Here is a 15,234-nt window from a genome sequence, read left to right as displayed (position 1 = left end):
TGAGGTTGAGCACCTTTTTCGTGTGTCTGTTGGCCATTTGTATGTCTTCTTTGGAAAAATGTCTATTCAGTTCCTCTGCCCATTTTTAAACTGGTTTTGTTGTTGTTGTTGTTATTCTTTATCCATTTTGGATATTACTTTTTCAAGTTTATTAATTTTTAGAGAGAGAGTGTGTGTACACAACTGGGGGAGAGGCAGAGAGAGAGGGTGAGAGAGAATCCCAAGCAGACTTCTCCCTTCAGCACAAACCCCGATACAGGACCTGAACCCGTGAACCGTGAGGCCATGACCTGAGCTGAAATCAGGAGTTGGATGTCTAACTGACTGAGCTACCCAGGCACCACACCTGGATATGAATTTTTATCTTAATATATATGTTGCAATAATTTTGTCCCATTACGTAAGTTACCTTTTAATTTTGTTGATGGTTTCATTTTCCGTGCCGAAGTTTTTTAGTTTGATGTAGTTCCACTTGTTTACTTTTGCTTTTGTTGCCTTTGATTTCCATGTCAAATCCAAAACATCTTTGCCAAAAACGACATCAAGGAGCTTACTGCCTACTGTTTTTTTCTAGTTTTATGGTTTCAGGTCTTACATTCCAGCCTTAAACCATTTTGAGCTGATTTTTATGAATGGTATAAGATAGTGGTCCAGTTTCATTCTTTTGTACTTGGCTGTCCAGTTTTCCCAACACCATTTACTAAAGAGGCCGTCCTTTCCCTGTTATATATTCTTGGCTCCTTGGTTGTAAATTAATTGACCATACATATGTGGGTTTTTTTTTTTTTTTCTGGGCTTTCTATTCTATTCAATTGATCTATGTGTCTGTTTTTATGCTAATACCATACTGTTTTAATTACTATGTTTATTTTTTTATTACTATGGCTTTGTAATATAGTTTGAAAACAGTGAGAGTGATGCCTCTAGCTCTGTTCTTCTTTCTCAAGATTGTTTTTGCTATTCAGAGTCTTTTGTGATTCCACACAAATTTTCAGATTGTTCTATTTCTGTGAAAAATGCCATTGGAATTTTGATAGGGATTGCATTGATCTGTAGACCACTTGGGGTAGTATAGACATTTCAACAATGTTAATTATTCTAATCCATGAGCATGGCATACCTATTTATCTGTGTCTTCTTCAATTTCTTTCATCAGTGTCTTATAGTTTTCAATGTACAGGTCTTTCACCTTCTAGATTAAATTTATTCTTAGGTATTTTATTCTTTTCAACGAAATTGTTTTTTTTTTTAATTTATTTTTTGTTTTTTAAAATTTACATCCAAATTAGTTAACATATAGTGCAACAATGATTTCAGGAGTAGATTCCTTAGTGCCCCTTACCCATTTAGCCCATCTCTCCCTCCCACAACCCCTCCAGTAACCCTCAGTTTGTTCTCCATATTTATGAGTCTCTTCTGTTTTGTCCCCCTCCCTGTTTTTATATTCTTTTTGTTTCCTTTCCCTTATGTTCATCTGTTTTGTCTCTTAAAGTCCTCATATGAGTGCAAGCATATATTTTTGTCTTTCTCTGACTGACTAATTTCACTAATTAGCATATTACCCTCCAGTTCCATCCATGTAGTTGCAAATGGCAAGATTTCATTCTTTTTTTTTTTTTTTAAATTTTTTTTTTTTCAACATTTATTTATTTTTGGGACAGAGAGAGACAGAGCATGAACGGCGGAGGGGCAGAGAGAGAGGGAGACACAGAATCGGAAACAGGCTCCAGGCTCTGAGCCATCAGCCCAGAGCCCGACGCGGGGCTCGAACTCACGGACTGTGAGATCGTGACCTGGCTGAGGTCGGACGCTTAACCGACTGCGCCACCCAGGCGCCCCAAGATTTCATTCTTTTTGATTGCCGAGTAATACTCCATTGTATATATATACCACATCTTCTTTATCCATTCATCCATCGATGGACATTTGGGCTGTTTCCATACTTCGGCTATTGTTGAGAGTGCTGCTATAAACATGGGGGTGCATGTGTCCCTTTGAAACTGCATAACTGTATCCCATGGATAAATGCCTAATAGTGCAATTGCTGGGTTGTAGGATAGTTCTATTTTTAGTTTTATTTTTAGTTTTTTGAGGGACCTCCATATTGTTTTCCAGAGTGGCTGCACCAGCTTGCATTCCCATCTTTTCAATGAAATTGTAAATGAGATTGTGTTTTAATTTCTCATTCTGATAGTTCATTATCAATATATAGAAATGCAACAGATTTTTGTATATTGATTTGGTATCCTGCCACTTTACAGAATTTATTAGTTAAAACAGTTTTTTTTTTTTGGTGGAGTCTTTAGGGTTTTCTACACATACCATGTCATCTGCAAATAATGACAATTGTACTTCTTCCTCTCCAATTTAGATGCCTTTTATTCCTTTCACTTGCCTAATTACTCTGGCTTGGACTTTAAATACTACATTGAATAATTTAAATACTATGTTGAATAAAAATGGTGAAAGCATGCATCTTTGTCTTGATCTCCAAAAAATATATTTAGTCTTTCACTGTTCAGTATGATGTTAGCTATGGGTTTTTAATATATGACTTTTATTATGATATTGCATTTTCAAAAGGAATATCTTTTTGCTGTATAATCTTTGGTAAGTTACATTGGACAATGCGATTAGGCATGTTTTTGATGGAAAGCAAAATATGGAGCATATTTTGTTTAGATAACATTAAGGTCTAAGAGTTGATTTAATAAATGCACTGTCCTAACCCATATTAGAATCTTCTGAGGCTAAAATGGAAACTGTTCACAAGACAGATCTAAGAAAAGCTAGTGATTGGTATTGAGGGAATGGATTCATGAAGGCAGAAACCAGGAACATTCTGATAAATGCTTGTTCTCTTCTACAGGGAAAAAGAGGGAGTCAACCATGTCCCCGTACATTTTAGGCTAAAAGAGTTACAAGAAAAGCTGGAAAATGATTGGGGGAATCTCCATTTCCCTGGCCTCTATTAGATTCTAGATTACACTCCTGTCTTCCTTCCTATCCCTCATCCACTCATTCCTTTGAGAAGAGGACTGGTTTGCCCAATGGATGAGTTGAGTAGGAGGGGCTGGGCACCTTACCTCCCTGCCCTTTTACTGCCACTTTCCAAGGTGTCTGCCTGGGGGGCATTCTAGCCTCTGCCCTGCTCTGTAGTAAGCTCTGAAGCCTGAGGGCATGGGGTTATCCAAGGATGCCTGTGACCCTTCAGGTAAGTCTATAATCATTCAGGGGTGAAATGCTAGTCCTTCTAGATGTACCCTTAAGCCATGTTTTCTAATCAACATGTTAACAACACAGACAGTTTGATCTCTGCCAGCTTTTGATTTGTATCTGTTTGTCTCCAGTGCCTTCTTTCTCCATTGATCACAGACTTAGGTGAGAAAGAAAGGAGTATTATCTTGGCTTTCTAAACTCCCAATACTATGGAATACTATACAGCAGTTAAATGACTCCGCATTTTTATAAAAATGGAAAGATGCATTGATGAAACAAGGCTTTTTTTACTTGTTTTTTTTTTTAATTTTTAATGTTTATTTCTTTTTGAGACAGAAAAAAAGAGAGAGACAGAGCACTAGCAGCGGAGGGGCAGAGAGAGAGAGAGGGAGACACAGAATCGGGAGCAGGCTCCAGGCTCTGAGGTGTCACCACAGAGCTCGATGCAGGGCTCAAACCCACAAACCGTGAGATCATGACATGAGCCGAAGTTGGAAGTTCAACCGACTGAGCCACCCTGGTGCCCCAAAAGATTTTATTTTTAAGTAATCTCTATACCCAGTGTGGGATTTAAACCCACAATCCCAAGATGAAGAGTCACATGCTCTTCTGACTAAGCCAGCCAGGAGCCCCTAAAGATTTTTTATTTGTAAGTAATCTCTATACGCAATGCAGGGCTCAAACTCACAACCCCGAGATCAAGAGTTGCATGCTCCACTAACTAACTGAACCAGCTGGGTGCCCTATAAAAGAATCTTAATGTGGGGCGCCTGGGTGGCGCAGTCGGTTAAGCGTCCGACTTCAGCCAGGTCACGATCTCGCGGTCCGGGAGTTCGAGCCCCGCGTGGGGCTCTGGGCTGTTGGCTCAGAGCCTGGAGCCTGTTTCCGATTCTGTGTCTCCCTCTCCCTCTGCCCCTCCCCCGTTCAAGCTCTGTCTCTCTCTGTCCCAAAAATAAACAAACGTTGAAAAAAAAAATTAAAAAAAAAAAAAAGAATCTTATTGTTAATTTAAAAAAACAAGTTGTAAGAAAAGATAGGTACAATAAGACCCTATTTATTAATTTATTTTTTTTTGAAAAAGCTCCACAGGCTCACAAATCTCTGTGTTTCTCTATGTACACCTATACGTGTAAATACCTATGGAAAGTTATAGACAGACATACTCCTAACTAGTAACAGTGACTTCTGTATGGATACTTGATTTTTTTTTTTGAGACAGAGTGTCAATTAGGGAGGGGCAGAGAGAGAAGAAGAGGGAGATTCTCAAGCAGGCTCCACGCTGTCAGCACAGAGCCTGACACGGGGCTCAATCCCACAAACCGGGAGACCATGACCTGAGCTGAAATCAAGAGTTGGGCGCTTAACCTACTGAGCCACCCAGGCACCCTGATTTTTTTTTTTTTTTTTGTAATAGACTGTATCTGTGTAATTTATATAGTTAAAAATAAAAAAAATCTGGCATGTGTGTAAAGTGTCTGGCTAAGAGCCAGCTTGTTTTGAAAGTTCAAAGGCTTTTTCCTATTACTTTCTGGTTAGGAGTTGTGAGATTTCCCTAATTAGGGTGGTGGGGATGGTGTGGACCTATGGGTCAGATGGAGCCTAGGGGCCACAGGGTGAATGCAAGGTCGGTCCCTGAGAGCAGACTCTGGGGGTCCAGGTACCACAAAGGACTGGGGAAGCTTGGTGGGCAGGTTTGGATTTGAAGCGGGTGCTGGTGGAGCCAAAGGCCCACGCTGAAATTGGGACTTGATTTTTATCGAGCACTTTCTGTGACATACACTTACAGGTTGGCCTGGAGTTGGGCTAGGCAAGAGCTGTGCATTAAAGGCTTGTTAAGTGTCTGCCTTTGTGAAGTGTCAAAGTACCCAAATATTTCAGGTGTGTGCAATAAATTGCGTGGCTACTACCAGAGCTCATATCCTGACATATAGAACAGTCCTGGTGTGTCTTTGAAGATGACTCTGTACCTGCAGATCTGTCCCTGAAAAAGCTCTGTGTGGGTGTTGAGTGGCGAAATGCAAGAATATAAAATTTGATTTTCTCCTCTCTGCTAAGGTAAATTGTAGTTTACCTTTTAACCACCAGGGGGCGAACGCGTGTCGGCCAGAGATCTGGTTTTGGGCTGGGCGGGAGCCAAGGGGGATAATTACCTCCAGGTGTGGGGGACTCTGCAGCCTCTTCCCTGAGGCCATGGAAATTAACCCTTCAATTGTCCAAATGGTTTATTTCTTTTTGACCATTGGTTCTGCCCTATGGTTGTTGGCTCTAAACCAGGTTTAGAAAGACACCGTTTTAACAAATTTCATTTAACTCTCGATTATCCCAGTGTTCATTTGAGAACTCTTCCAGCTGATTGCTTCTTTCTAATGTGTTTACCCTTAGGCGCTCCGCAAATATGGCAAAAGTTAAATGGGAGAGGAGAGGACCCTTTGTCCTCATTTTTGTCATCAAAGACTAAATCACACACACAAAAGACCCTTTCCCTGTAAACAGAAAGAAAAGAGGAAAATGGCACAAAATTCCAAGAAGCAACATTCCATCTTTTGTTTATTTGTCTGTTTTGTTTGTTTAGTTTTAAGGTTGTGAGCAGATGGCCTAGCTACATCAATAACACATGAAGTCAGAGCTTACGAGGAAAGAGTTAGCTGGAGATTCTGGAGGGCAGGCTGTGCTAATAGCTCAACCCATCTCCCTGGGGCACTATTTTTCTAAGTATAGTCTGCCTCATGCATTTGAACCACCTGGGGGAAGGAGGTTTATAAAAATGCAGCTTTCTGGGCTGCATCCCAACCTACTGAATCAGAATCTAGATCTTGGAATCTGTCTTTTAAATGAGTTGCCTAGTTGATTTCTTATGAATATACATTACTTTTGAGATATGAGGTAGGCCTCCTGGGATGAAGTAAGAGGGGAAATGTGGCAGCAGGGATATTTCTGTGTCTGGTTTCCAGAACCTTACCCCGAGGTAAAGGCCACATTCCCCAGGAAGCTGCGCTGTGGAAAACAAAGTGGGGGGAAGCTGAGTCTGAAGATGGACAGGAAAGGCTGTAAGGTTGTAGGAGATAGACTGGTGTGTCATTGGGAGCCTTCTGGCAGGAGACTGGGGATTATTGGACACCCAGGAAGTTGCCCTAAAGCATCTCTGAGGACTCCTTGTTCTGCGCCTCTCAGAAGCCCCCAGTAATCTCAAGGACAGTATCCAACTATAATATTGGTATCATCTGCAGCGCACCTGAGAAAAGTTCCTCTTGCCCCCAGATATCTCCCTTACTTGAGGAAATCTCCTCACTTAATCACACTTCTGGAATCTCACCACGGATAGCTTCATTTGTGCGGGATTTGTGTTTTGTTTTAAAATCTTTTCAAATGCAAATCCTCTTGGGGAAATGAAGCTTCTATTGACAGGTTGGAGGGAATTTTCTCATTACTTCTCGTTGCACACTTGTGATCTCCCACACCGAGAAGAAAAAGAAACATTTTTTTTTTTCACCGTTTATTTATTTTGGGGACAGAGAGAGACAGAGCATGGACGGGGGAGGGGCAGAGAGAGAGGGAGACACAGAATGGGAAACAGGCTCCAGGCTCCTAGCCATCAGCCCAGAGCCCGACGCGGGGCTCGAACTCACGGACCGCGAGATCGTGACCTGGCTGAAGTCGGACGCTTAACCGACTGCGCCACCCAGGCGCCCCAAAAGAAACATTTTTTATTGAATGGAGAGGAAGAGGTAATTTTAGAGCAGAGGGAATTTTTTTTTCAACCTTTTTTTTTTTGGGGGGGGGGGGGACAGAGAGAGACAGAGCATGAATGGGGGAAGGGCAGAGAGAGAGGGAGACACAGAATCGGAAACAGGCTCCAGGCTCCAAGCCATCAGCCCAGAGCCCGACGCGGGGCTCGAACTCACGGACCGCGAGATCGTGACCTGGCTGAAGTCAGACGCTTAACCGACTGCGCCACCCAGGCACCCCTAGAGCTGAGGGAATTTGAATGAGGAGGGCAGAATGGAATAGAACACTGATTGATTCCAGGGACACTCTAAGCAGGGACTTCAGGAGCTGTTTTTGGTCTTGCAGGGCTTCAAGCCCTAGGATAATTCTGGCCAGAAGAAATAAGAAATAGTGAGTACTTGCAGCAGGAGTGAAATCTTGGTCTGCAAACTCCAGAATGGAAGATATAGAACTTTCATCTGTTTGGCCTCCCTATACCTGCCTATCGACTAGGTGATGTCATGATAACAAGCAGCCTCCGAATCTTACCACAATGGAGGCTTATTTCTTGTTTATGTTACCTGTCTGCTGTGGGTCGGCAGAGGGACTTCGCTTGCTATTGTCACTTAGGGATCCAAGGTGAAGGATTCACCTCCACCATTACCTCCCCAGTGTCTAGCACGTATTACACAGTCACAGAAAATATACGGAATGGATGAACGAATATATGAACAAACAAATAAATAAGATGGAAATTTCTCATTGGGGTCTCAGGCATTTGATTCAGCCTTCAAGGTGTTTGATACACTGAACACTCTTAAATCAATGCTTGCAGAACTGGGAAGGAGTTAAACTGATGAGTCTTACCAACAAGAACAGAAGAAAAGAAGCTGAGGAAACATTTTATTCATGGAACCATACAGGAAGAGAGGGGAGACAAACATAATCGCATTTATATTTCTTTAAAAATTTTAATGTATTGGGGTGCCTGGGTGGCTCAGTCGGTTGAGCAACCGACTTTGGCTCATGTCATGATCTCATGAGTTTGGGCCCCACATCGGGCTCTGTGCTGACAGCTCAGAGGCTGGAGCCTGCTTCGGATTCTGACTCTGCCCCTTCCGACACGCGCTCTGTCTCTCTCTGCCTCTCAAAAATAAAGAAAACTAATAAAAAAAATTTTTTTTAAAAACAAACAAAAAAAATTTAATGTATTTAACAAAGTAATATAAGCACATGGTTTTTTGTTTTTTTTTTTATTTAAATTCTACAATGTTCTACTCTTGTGTACCAGGAATATACTCTGATACCCAGAGGCAGATTCTTGGGTTCAGTTTTTAGGTAATTACCTCTGTGTGTCTGTTATGCTCACACTGCTGTTTCTTGATTCATCAATGTTAGACATTATCTCTTGACTTCCTGTTGTGAACGATAAGGATCTAGCGTGCTCACACCCCTCTCCCAGTAGATGTACATTGTCATTTTCAGTTCTTCTTGTGGTTACTCTTTTAAGTGATGGACATACATGTCTCTTTCTTGTTCCAATGATTTTAGGCATTATCTCTGTGACTTTATTAAAAGTCAAAAAAGATTGCCTTTCCCTTAAACTCTTCTCTCCATGCTCTACTTCCCAATTTCCAACGTCTATCATTTTGTTTTCACATTGTCAAAACTGGTAAAAGTTTACATTCTGTTTTGTAACCATAATTTGTTGCTCCAAACTTTGTCCAGCTTGATTCTTCAAAAAAAAATTTTTTTAATGTTTATTTTTGAGAGAGAGACACACACACTGAGTGTGAGTAGGGGAGGGGCAAAGAGAGAGGGAGATACAGAATCCAAAGTAGGTTCCAGGCTCTGAGCTGTCAGCACAGAGCCTTACATGGGGCCTGAACCCACGAACTGAGAGATCATGACCTGAGCTGAAGTCGAACTGAACCACCCAGGTACCCCCATCTAGCTTGATTCTAAAAGGTCAAAGTCTCCAGGAGAGGAGAAGAATGAGGAGAGAGATTTGAGGGGTTCCTGAGACAAAGCCTGACCCAAAATGGCCTCTTAGATGGGATAAGAGGCTTTATTCAAGGCCTCCAGAAGTGAGTGGGAGCTGAGTTATTACCTGTCATTACCTGTGCTCAGGGGCTAAGGCAGCTGTGCTTTGAGAACTTCTCAAGGTAGCCCACATCTCACCCAATGTCATGACAACTGGTGATTCCTGTCCATCCCTAAACCTTAGCTCAGCCCCTATTTGTCTTACCATTGGCTAATCCTCAAAATATACCATCCTGAGACGTCAATAAACTCCCTGAAAGGAGCTTTAAAACTCATCACGGGTTGGGGGGCCTGGGTGGCTCCATCGGTTAAGCATCTGACTCGATTTCAGCTCAGGTTATGATCTCACTGTTTGCGAGTTCCAGACCCATATCCAGCTCTCTGCTGACAGTGCAGAATCTGCTTGGTTCTCTCTCTCTCTCTCTCCCTTCTCTCTACCCCTCCCCAACTCACACACACACACTCTCTCTCTCTCTCTCAAAATAAATAAGTAAACTAAAAAAAAAAATCCAAACAAACCCAAAAAAACCTCATCAGGGGCAATCCTCTACAACTGATTCTGAAATCTGAGGTGGTGCAAAGCCCCCCAGCTTAAAACTCCCCATCCAGCCACCCTGGGGCCAGAGCAGTAGCTACATGTCACCCTTCCTGCAGACTTTTAACATTTTTTTTTTAAGTTTATTTATTTATTTATTTATTTATTATTATTTTTTTTTTAATTTTTTTTTCAACGTTTATTTATTTTTGGGATAGAGAGAGACAGAGCATGAACGGGGGAGGGGCAGAGAGAGAGGGAGACACAGAATCGGAAACAGGCTCCAGGCTCTGAGCCATCAGCCCAGAGCCCGATGCGGGGCTGGAACTCACGGACCGCGAGATCGTGACCTGGCTGAAGTCGGACGCTTAACCGACTGCGCCACCCAGGCGCCCCTTAAGTTTATTTATTTTGAGAGAGAGAGAGAGCAAGGGCGATGGGAGGGGCAGAGAGAGGAGAGAGAGAATCCTAAGCAGGCTTCACGCTGTCAGTGCAGAGCTCAGTGCAGGGCTCGATCTCATAAGCCGTGAGATCATGACCTGAGCCAAAGTCAAGAGTTGGGCAGTCAACTGACTCAGCCACCCAGGCGTCCCTCCTACAGACATTTAGTAGACTCCTTGTTTTCCTCCTCACTTCTCCATCTGCCTCTGTCATACCCACAGTATGTTGTGAGGCAATTCTTCTGGTGTTTCTACACATTTTATGACAGCCTTTTGTCGGAACAACCTTTTCCAGATTGTTTGCATGGCAATCATACTTGGAAGCCAGCAATGTCATTCTCTGGGTCAGAACACAGTCTTGTTTCCTGACCAGTATAATGAAGATACTGTCTTCCTCTAGGGCCTGGGAAGGGGGGGAGGTTTTGCTAGCAGTTCCCTTATAAGATTGGGGGTTTCCTCAGCTGTGGTATGACCTCTGTGTGGGCAGTATTCACCCAGATGGCTCCACATCATCCCCCTGAGGGCTGGGGGGGGCAGGTGGATCTGGTGGAAACTTTTGGGGCTCCTGCTGCCTGCCATGTTGGGAGTAATAAACTGTATCTGCTCGGGCTGGTTGTTTCCTTACTGCCTATGACAGCATGGAAAGTCAGCAGACGTGGCAGCTGCATGGTCATGCTGTTTAGGGATAGCCTGACAGTTTGACACAGACCCTCAGAAGGGCTTCGGGCTTCTCCCTGAGAGTTAGACCTTTCCTGTATATTCAAGGCAGTGGCTTCCTACGTTCACACGCCTGCCTCTGAACTCCCTCAGCTGCAAGGCCTCTCCTCTGTTCTCTTTACTGTCATTCGGATGAGGTGTCAGGTGTGGTCAGTGATAGATTATTAATGTGTGTGCTCTGATTACCTAGTGGGACCAGAAGCTCCATTTGCAATTCAACCTAGACTGAAAAAATAATACAGAGAGATCTTTTTGAGATGTTCCGTAGCCTTGTATCCTACAACATTCAACTAGTAAATTGCGAAGCATAATGCACCATAAAAAGGGATATTTTTGCTGATTCCAAAATCTCTTTTTTGCATGCCTCCTCAGATTTTCACCATAAGGATCAGCAGAACTTTTTAAAGAACAGATGCTGAATGATATTTTTTAGTAGCATGAGAAGGTGAGACAGGGGAGACATGGTGTCCTCCACTGCAAATCTTAGGGGCTGCCTCTGTGGGTTATTCTACAGGACACCATTCACACATTCCTGTTTGTGGGGGCTGGAGGAGCCTATAGTTACCAGACTCCTGCACAGCTAGGGCTCCTCAGACCCCTCATCCCATGAGACTTCGAGGTGGAAATGAGGCTCCGGCTGAGGGCCGGGCGGCTGTATTTCCTGGAAAGCGCCACCGTGGAGGTTTTGATTCTGCTGGAACAACTGTGGTGGGGTCTCTATTGTTTAATATCTGATGTCGTGGGCATGGTTACTGCTAAGTTATACAGCATCTTTGGATCACCTAGAAAAAGAAACCTAATGTGGCCTAAAGCACTTCAATTCCAACCATAAAAAAGATTGTCATTAGGACACACTGATGCATTAGAATAACACATCATCTGCTGGAAATTGAAATACATAACCTATGATGTCTACCATGTGAGTAGCACTCCCTGGGATTATAAAGAGAATCCTGCTAAGAGACACTAAGCTGCCTGCAGTGGCAATAGTGAAGTTATTGTTAGTTTGCTAGGATGCTTCCCTAATCCAAGGCTGGTTCCCTCCACAGTCTTCTCAGAAATGCATAAGTCTACCTGATAGCTTTAATTAATCCCTTTCTGCATGAAAGGGATTAATTGACTAGAGGGAGTTCTTGTCAGCCACTCACAACTCTGATGACTACAGACAGAAAACACAGAGAAGGTAGCAGCAGTGAGGAGGAGAGGAGGAAAACGAAATGAGTCTTTGGGGTCTGTAGAGAAGAAAATAGGTCCCGGGAAGAGAGATGTGATCTTTCTCTTCGCTGCTAGGAAGACAGAGTGAGTTCCTTTGGAAAGGACCTGTCATGTACATATTTGGGGGAGGGTTATCGGTTCAATTAAGGAGAAGAAATATACTTATATGAAAAATGAATGTACTAGATATTTTTATTTTTTTAAGTTTATATTTTGAGAGAGAGAGAGAGAGAGCATGAGCGGGGGAGGGAGAGAGAGAATCCAAAGCAGGATCTGCTCTAGCACAGAGCCTGACTCCAGCTTCGATCCCACCAACCAGGAGATCATGCATGACCTGAGCAGAAAATCAAGAGTGAAACGCATAACCTGCAGAGCCACGCAGGCGCCCCTGTGCCAGATATTTTTAAATCAGCAAAACATCCCTTTTCATGATGCTTTGCAATGTACTAGCTGAATGATCTTGAGGAAAATAAACATGAGATCCTATTGGTTACCCCTGTGTTGGAAAGGAAGTAGCTGTCTGATCCACGCCACAAATTGATACGCTGATGAAGCCCAGACCCCAAGTCTGGAAGGATGTCCATTAGAGGGTTCACCAGGCCAGGGTGGGGGGTGCTGGAGATCCAGGCGGTGGCCTCTGTCCTATTTCATCAGCTTCCTGCCTGGTTTTCCTCACTGGGGTGGAAAATCTCAGCTCAGAACTGTGTGAGCCAGATTGCCTCTTTCTCCTTTGCTGTCCCCCTTTTAGTTTTCTTCTTTCTGGTGAAAGCTAGGTGGGGGGAGGGAGGGCCAGGTCCTCGATTTTGTCATCAATGTAAAGACTGTATCTCTACCTCTAGCTGCATTTCTCCTTGCAGATGGAAAATACAGAGGCCCCTCAAGGCACAGAGAGGTCTTGCCTTCATTTTCTACCTCCTTGGATTTCTTATCTCTTCTGCCCCTCCCCTGTGGCTCTTCCTTTCTTACCCCTTTTGTCCTCTTCCTCAGTTTGCATTCATTCCTTCTGCTTCATCTGGTTCTTTTCTGGATGGATCCAGGGCTTTGGGCCAGGAAGGTGCTGGAAAAGAGGGCAAGAGAGGCCTCTGGGAGGGACTGCCTTTGCGGAATGGCAGAGGGAGGTATCCAAACCTTTGACACCTTCCAGTTTAACAAATCTTTAGGTTAGTAGGTTAAGAAGCATGGCTGCCTCCTTTGTTATTCTAATCTATTTTGTATTCAACCCAGGAGAAGAAGGGTGCAGGAGGAAAAAAAAAAAAAAAACCCTTTCCTGCCACATATAAAATATTGCAGATGTTAACTGATGATTACAAAGACAGTAAAGCAGGCCAAGAAACTGTTGGGGGGAGGGGGCTTGCTGAACTGACTGTTCAGGACAGATGCTCTGGAGGATTGAATTACAGAGAGTGAGGCTGTGGGTGCCATCCATCCCCCAGCCCTGCTCAGTAGGGCTGGGAGCTATTTCCAGCCTGCGGGAATGAGAGAGCCTGCACTACGTATCTTTAGGAAGCACTTGATTTTATTCCTTGTTTTGGAAAATGATACCCACCTCTGCATGCACATGGGTTCCTTTTTTGTGAAGTGTTACTCGGAGACTCAAAATAAGGAACAGTGATAGACTGGGCATGTGCGGGTTTTGGTTCTTCTGCAGCCATTCCCCCTCCTCTGGTAACAGCCCTACGGTTTTGTGGGGGGACACCGTGTCTTCCTCACTCTCCAGTTTATGTAATCAGTGAGACCAAACCCCACCCACCCCAGCGCCCCTATTCCAGCTGGCACTTTACATCGACCTAAGCAATTTGTCACGGTGAACGCACTGGGGTGTCCATGTGACTTAAGCTGGGGTGATGAGAATCAGCCCCAGGATTTTGCTGTCACATTGTGACAGTGGGGCTTGCCTTCTGCTATGGGTGCTAAATGGATGGGATATAAGTCTGGAGTGGCTCCTGGCCTTTTTTTGTGAAAGCTTGCTGGAGAACGAAGCCCAGTGCAAGGCATCCAGTTGTGCGACGAAGAGAGAAGGTTCCCCAAAACCTTATCTGAGTGTTTGCATCCAGCTGCAGCTGAAAGTGATAACGCCCCAGGACTGTTAGCTATTTGTGCCCGTAAGTCTTCCCTCCTCCCTTTTATTTTCATCATTTTGCATTTGAGTTTCTGTCACTTGCAACCGAAAGGGTCCCACCTGGTACAACTGGGTCCAGAAAGCCCAGCAGGTTTGTTAGAGTTACTGTGCTGGGCCCAACAGAGCGGGCGCTGCTATTCCTTTGCCTCTGATGCTGCTCTTGCAGTGGATGAAGCTCGCAGGCTTCTTTCCAGGTCATGTTTGACTCGGAGTACATACACAGCTGCCTCTGAGAAAGATTGCCAGCCAGGAGTTGCAGCCAGGCCTCAGCTGAACAGCCCACATGTTCAGTTCTGTGCTAGTGTACCCAGGGCTCTCCAAGGACACCCAGCAACAAAAACGAATGCACATAAAGGTCTGACAGGAGTTGAGAAAGCTGATGTTCCACTCGCACCCATGTGAGAAAAAAAAAAAATGGTTCTCAGACCCCCTGCAAGAGACAGCTCTTGGCTCACTGACAGGAGCTGATGTGAAAATGTTCCTTGAATGGAAGGCAGAAGCTGTTAAGGGTATGGAAGATTGGAAAGGAGAGGCCACTTTGATATTTACTTTTTTGTCTAGCGAACATTGATTGAGTGACTTGTATTGTGCTAGGGACAGAAACACTAATAAAAGACAAAGTTCATGCTCTCGGGAAGCGTGCAGGTAGGTCAGGGAATCAGGCAAGAAAATTGATGGATAAATGTAATTAGCGATACCTCAAATGGAAATAATAGAAAGTGATGCCCATCCAACATCATCCATCCATTCTTCCTTAGTTCATAGAATCCTGATTTTATCCTAAGAGGCAAGATGTTCAACCCTCCCCAGGCTCAGGATGAACCATGATAGACCTAAGCCAGTGATTCTCAAATTTTAGTATGCATCTGAATCACCCTCGGAGGGCTTTTAAAACCCAGCATCCCAAGCCTCCCCTGAGCTTCTGATTCAGTAGATCAAGGTGAGGCCCAAGAACTTGTATTTCTAACAAATTCCAGGTGATGCTGCTGCAGCTGGCCTGAGTTCTGCTAATCTAAATCAAGAATGGTCCACTGGTTCTACCATCCTGGTGTTTGGGTTAGGGATGGACGCATGACCAACTCTGGCCAATGAAGCGAAAAGGAAAGCCTATGGAGGACCTCCAGGAAGAATGCTCACTTCCAGGGAAAAAGGGAGTTGAAAAGAGGCCTGCCCTTTCATCCAACTTTGAGTGGAGTTATGGATGACATATTGTTTGGAGCTTCTGTTGGCATGTTCTGACT

The sequence above is a fragment of the Prionailurus viverrinus genome, chromosome A1 (genome assembly GCF_022837055.1).
Source record: "Prionailurus viverrinus isolate Anna chromosome A1, UM_Priviv_1.0, whole genome shotgun sequence".
NCBI classification, from domain to species: domain Eukaryota; kingdom Metazoa; phylum Chordata; class Mammalia; order Carnivora; family Felidae; genus Prionailurus; species Prionailurus viverrinus.
This window is presented reverse-complemented; position numbering follows the sequence as displayed.